The sequence below is a fragment of the Epinephelus moara genome, chromosome 13 (assembly GCF_006386435.1).
Source record: "Epinephelus moara isolate mb chromosome 13, YSFRI_EMoa_1.0, whole genome shotgun sequence".
Classification (NCBI taxonomy): domain Eukaryota; kingdom Metazoa; phylum Chordata; class Actinopteri; order Perciformes; family Serranidae; genus Epinephelus; species Epinephelus moara.
The window spans coordinates 24,156,419-24,162,543 of NC_065518.1; positions in this window are offsets into that span (position 1 = coordinate 24,156,419).

Consider the following 6,125-nt stretch of genomic DNA (forward strand, 5'->3'; position numbering starts at 1 on the left):
ATCGCTTTGCTGTCGCTCTCTGCTTGCTGATGTTGCCAGTTTTTTTTCCTCTGAAACTCATCTCCATTTGGGATTTCTCAAACAAACCCCTCTTTCCCATCAAAAACCATCTTCTTCTGTCTTTCTTTTCAAAGCTAAATCAATACCTTGACACCGCAGGAGGTGAGGGAACCATCCACTGGCACCAACAGACAAAACTATTTGTATCTCTTAATTCAGCTAAGAGGTCATCGGCCTGGGATTTTGAGTTTTTCATCCTCCGGACAAACAAACCGATCAGTTTAAAGGCTAGCTTGACAGGCAGGGCTGCTGTTGATCAAAAGGCCTCATTTACATTTCAATCTGCCACTGCCAAGATAAGACAACGACGGCCATTTTGAGATGGGCACCGTCTGTCAGATGTGCTGGGTAGCTAATAATGACGGTGATATTTCATGTATGTTATCACGATCTGCATGCGTCTATCTTTCAAATAATAGACGTCACAGGCTTAATGTGTCTACCTTCCATTTGAATGAAAACATCGATTACCGTAGCAGCTTTGCAAACATTTTCTTTTTGCAAATTGAATCATTACTACTTTAAAGTCATAGTGGAAGTTGAGATAAATTAATTCATCAGTACACACTCTGCAATTCTTCCCATCTGTGGATCAGTAATTCACATCCTGAAACTAAAACAATAGATGGATTTTTGTGTATTTTTTCTCACTGGAATATCTCCATCTCAACAAAATCAAGGCCTTAAAGTTCAAAGCCAACGTAGAATCAATGAATGTGATACCTGATTTGTGTATTAGGATGGTACTGTAAGACATACATGTTCATTTGACCGAGACATCACTTCTATTTTACCCCATGTCTGGTAAACCAAGAGGGTATGTTCATATACAGCATCCCTCCTGCAGCATGGGGAAACGCGTTGACAGTCACATCAAATGAGTTATCGAGTTTCTTCCCCTTTCAACACCAGATCACGCCCTCGTAATTGCGAGAGGAGGCATGTCATAAATGGCAAAGAGAGGGAGGGCAGGATGTGGAGCAGACAAGGGGAAACAGGAGAGAGGAAGATGTGACGCAGAGAAAATGTGAGTAAAAAAATGAATTACCCATCCGAAAAAAAAAATGCGCTGGGCAGCCCTGTGAGTGATATGTAGCATAGATATGATTTCACCTACATGTCAACCAATGGAATTATGATTGCTCTTTTCTCAAGGCCAGAGCTACCTTGCGTGTGTGTGTGTGTGTGTGTGTGTGTGTGTGTGGACATTTGACTTGTGCTGCCTGGCCGCTGTCCAACTAAAATGAACAAGACTGAGTCTGAGACACAATAAGAGCAAACTGAGGAGGGCTGCAGATGCACGGAGAACTCAATTGCAGCTTAACTGGGCCGACCAGTCAGCGTCACCTCCCCCTGTGCACAATAACGAACAGAAACCCTTGAGAAAATGAGCAAAACGTAATGAAATCTGGCAGATCTGGTATGGTGTAGGATCATTTAACTCGACTTAAAAGCACCAACAAGTGAGACTTTTATTGCCCCATAGAACAAAATGACCTGATGGAGGTCGATAAGGGTTGTTGATCAATACGAGTGACTCAATGATTGCTCAACCACGAAGGCTAAAAAGCCTTTTTCCCAGCCAAAAAGCAAAGCAGATGAGTGTTGTTATGCCCGTATTGTGCATGGTGATGTATCACCCCCTGACTAAACAATTCTGTTGTATTCCAGCTTTAATAATCTTACTTCTGTCTTCTGTGCAGCTTCTGTCGATTTTGTTGGAATACCTTCAGGTGTTTGATGGAGGAGGCAGATTACTTGGTGCCCCTTTTAACTTCTGTAATACCACAGTCTATGTGAAAACCCTACTCTGATTGGCTGCAGGGTGTCCAGTAATTCCTGATATGGGACACCAATAAGTAGTTTCAGTGAAAGTGTTAGGTCAGCACTTCTAAATTAATGGCCCTTCATTTGTTTGGAAAAATCTTGATATTGATTTGGGGATAGCTGGATAGCTAGCTAGTCTTGTTAAAGATTAGGGCTGCAACTAACGATTGTTTCCATGACTGACTAATCAATCATCTATTTTCTCTATTTATCGCCTACTTTTTGGTATATAAAATGTCAGAAAATAGTGAAAAATGTTTATCAGTGTTTGCCAAAGCCCAAGATGATGCCCTTAATTATCTTTTCTTGTCCACAAGCAGAGATATTCAGTTTACTGTCATAGAGGAGTAATTACGGAGGAGTATTCACATTTAAGAAGCTGATATCAGAGAAATTTTACTTTTTCTCACTTAAAAAGTTACTGATTAATCGATTAGTTAATGAGTTGGCTATTTAATAGTTGACAGCAAGTAAAATTTATCAATTGTTGCAACTCTATTAAATATACAGTCAAATTATTTTTACTGTTTGTCAACCGTACGCAGTGTTTTTTGGCTCGTAACTGAAACAAAGAGTTCTATTAGCTGAACGCACTGGACATATCTCCCGTTGCCAAGTCACATCTAAGGTTGGTCCTGTTTACCAGAGCAGTGAAATAGGTTTCCATTGCATATATACCTTAATGTATGGTAATGATTACTCCAGGTCAAAAACCCTCATGTGTTACCAGGGAAACTGGGTTATGTCTTGTGAAAAGCCGGAAACAAACCCAGGCCACTGCAGCGAGGACTGAACCTCTGTACATGGGGCGCCCCGTGAAAAACTTAAAATTTCAACTGCAAAATGCATGAAAATCTAAATGATTGGTCTTTATTTTTTCCTTTGCAAGTGACCATGATTTAAGCAGGAAAATGCCTAATGAGGTTCCATAAAACAGACTGTATGAAAATAATATATGTAGCTACGGTGACATCCTCTATTGGTTTTAGGACTTGCATATTGAAGCCGTGAGTTCCACACTTTGGTCGTCGCCATCTTGGATTGTTTTTTTAAGCCAGAGGTGGCCATAGTTGGACGAGAGGGTGGAGCTGTGGAGAAGTGAGGGGCGGACCTGACTCACAGGCTGTTGTGATGCCCTGCAGACACCCTGTCACTCAAGGCGGCCCACCCTTGATTATGTGTAACCTTAAGCCTTAATAAAATGTAAACAGGTGAGTTATATAAAAATGTACCCCTCGTGCTGGTGTCATGAATGTTGAAATTAGCTATAGAGACCAAAACTGTTTTAATACCAGGCTGTAAACATGTTTATTTCTGCTGTAAAGTTGGGTATTTTAATGTGGGGGTTGAGGGGGTTGACTGGCTTTGGAGTCTCAAGTGGCCATCCGGGGAACTGCAGTTTTTGGGACTTAAAAATGTGCTTCCTTTTTCGCAGCTAAGGCAACCGTTCTGTTCTGGCCTCCTGTCATCCATTCTAACCTGATAATGGACACCTTATCAGGCATAATTCCTTTGACAGTGTGCGGAACATACCAATAAATGTATGTTTTTCTTCTGTAGGTGGCCAATGAAACAAAAGAGATCCAACTACAATAGGATGCTGCACCATTATAAGCCTTTAGAGCAGTTTTTCATAATACTGTAAATACTTTGATATCAGTGTCTTGGTGACAGTTTTGGCAATAGAGGAAAACACTGTCTTGGCACAGTTAAAGCTATCTACTGTTATTATCTTACCATAAAAGGAAAATAGTGAAAGGAATGTGTTTATATTTTATATTTTTGATAAAAGTTTTCCCACAAAATGATTTCTGTTCCATGTTCATTCCCTTAAGCTACAAGATCACGATCAAAGACGTTTGATGAAGACAATTTAATTGGTTTAGTTTGAATGAGAATTTTAAGTTATTCATTTTTCAAAATCCAGTTTCAACCAAACTCCAGTAAACACATGAAACCTGGAATTGGTCTTGATTGGCCCCTGTTCACCACACAATCACTGAAATCAGTCCAATCAGACCAGCGTGCAACGGTTAAGCAGGAAAGCCTGCATTTAGTGTTTTTTTCTCATTTGAATTATAGGAGCTCCTGTAGCCTGCATTCAGGGTTTAGTAATGTGAAGTCTTTGCCATCAAATTCATTCAATATCAGTAATTTTCAAGTGTGTATCTGCGTGTGTGTGGGGGAGTATGCTCACAAGCACACATAGCTCTGCTGTATCTTTCTGAACTTGCATCTGTGGATCATACTGGGTACTGCTATCATGCTGCAAGATGCTAAGAAATCAATACATATTTCAGCATGTGAGTGTTTTATTGATCTCTGCAGTGTTGCATTTCATGCTAAAGGCCGGATAGTGAGTAAATCGTGCAGCTGAGTAAAGATATGTACGTCTCAGCAGATGATGTGGTGTTGGTGAGGGAAGGAAGCAACACCACTCTTTGCTAAATTATCACTTTTAGGACCAAGAAAACAAGACAGACAACTCTATCTTGAAAAGAGTAGTGTCTAGGATGAAGTGGAATCTAGCATTGAGGACTGCAGATTGCAACCAACTGAAACGTCTCCTGTCTGCCAAGCATAACCTCCTGGATACGTTCCTTTAGTGTTCATTGTTCGGGAGGTTTTTACCAGGAGCCAAATTATCCGCAGAGGTCTCTTCTTCTCCCAAACAAACAGACCAGGTGATTAAAACCAGCAAAAACACTGAATAAATCAGTTTCATGTTACAAATCAGTCTTCCTCTGATGCTTTTTGGCATGTTGCGGATGGGCAGCTTGCCCACCTGCTAATTTGTGCTCACCTTTTTTACCTAATAACTTCAGATCCAGACATTCAGGAGGTTTTTAGTGAATTAGGAATTAGGAAGTGAATTAACCACAGATGTCTCTTCCTCTCTAAAACAAATGGACCTGGGGATTTTAGCAAGTAAGAGCACTAAATAAAGCAGTTTCATGTTAAAATTAGTGTTTTTCTGATGCTTTTCAGCTTGTCGCTGAGAGGCTGCTAACTATGGTAGCTGTTGCAAAATCGCGGAAACGCAAATGGCTTAATCTAGAGCCAGTGTTTGGTTTGTCCATTCTGGGACACCTTAGGAACATGGCGGCGCAACATGGTGGACTCCATGAACAACGAACCACTCCCTATGTAGATATAAATGGCTCATGCTAAGGTAATGAAAACACAACTATTTCTATCGTCAGGTGATCATACGCTAAAGAAAATATACTTATTGTATTATATTCCATTTCTGCCAATATATCCCCCTAAATTCTACACACTGGACCTTCAAGAGAGTGAATGTGCTATTTCTAGTTTCAAAAGTTACCTAGTTTCACTTTAAATGTAGTATGTGTGTGTGTGTGTGTGTGTGTGTGTGTGTGTGTGTGTGTGTGTTTCAGGGGTGAACACAGTTCGAAGGCCATTGCGTGTTTGTGGAACTTTCAAGTGATTAGATGCATCAACTAAATCAGCTCCTGTCCTTCCCATTTTCCCAATCAATCCCACTTTGGATACTGCAGCAGCCCTCCAGATATTTCCTCTGGCTGGGGATCAATAGTTGGATTGAATGATTGAAGACTACTAATCCAATTTACTTTTTCCCCTCCCATTTGACCACGATCTATTCAGAGGGCCTGAATTGTTTTTCCTTGCTTTCCTTAATTTAAAGTGGGCTAAATGACAGATAGAGACAGAGGGTATTAGTGTCTTTGGGCTTGATTGTGATCACTGGCCGCAGAGTACATCTACGCTTGGTTTGAATTTGTCATTGTACACAGAGTCTGCTTTTCAGTGGGTATCCATTTAGGCGAGTGCTGTTACAAATCAGCTGGCTTTCCGCCGTATTTACCTTGGCACAGCATCCATTGCTCTGAGATACGCTGGATGCTGTAGGCGCTTCCTTTGAATTCAAGGCTCTTTGAAAGTCTGGGACGTAGAACACAACAGGGCCCTGACTCTATTACGTTCGACAAAGAAGCAGCAAATAATATGAGGCCTGCCGAGAACCATTTTAACCCAGGTGATCGAGAGTTGTCCGTATATGCGGCGATGGTGAGCAAGGAGCTCTGCAGCCATTGTGATATTTAGATGGATACGCAATCATCCGAACAGTCAGACAGACCTTGGTGCAGCCTTCTTTGACCACTTGGGATTCAAAAGAAGACCTTGAATCTGTCCATGCTTGTACTACACATTCTTCAAGACCTTGGTGACTCACAATAACCCACCTTTGTTAA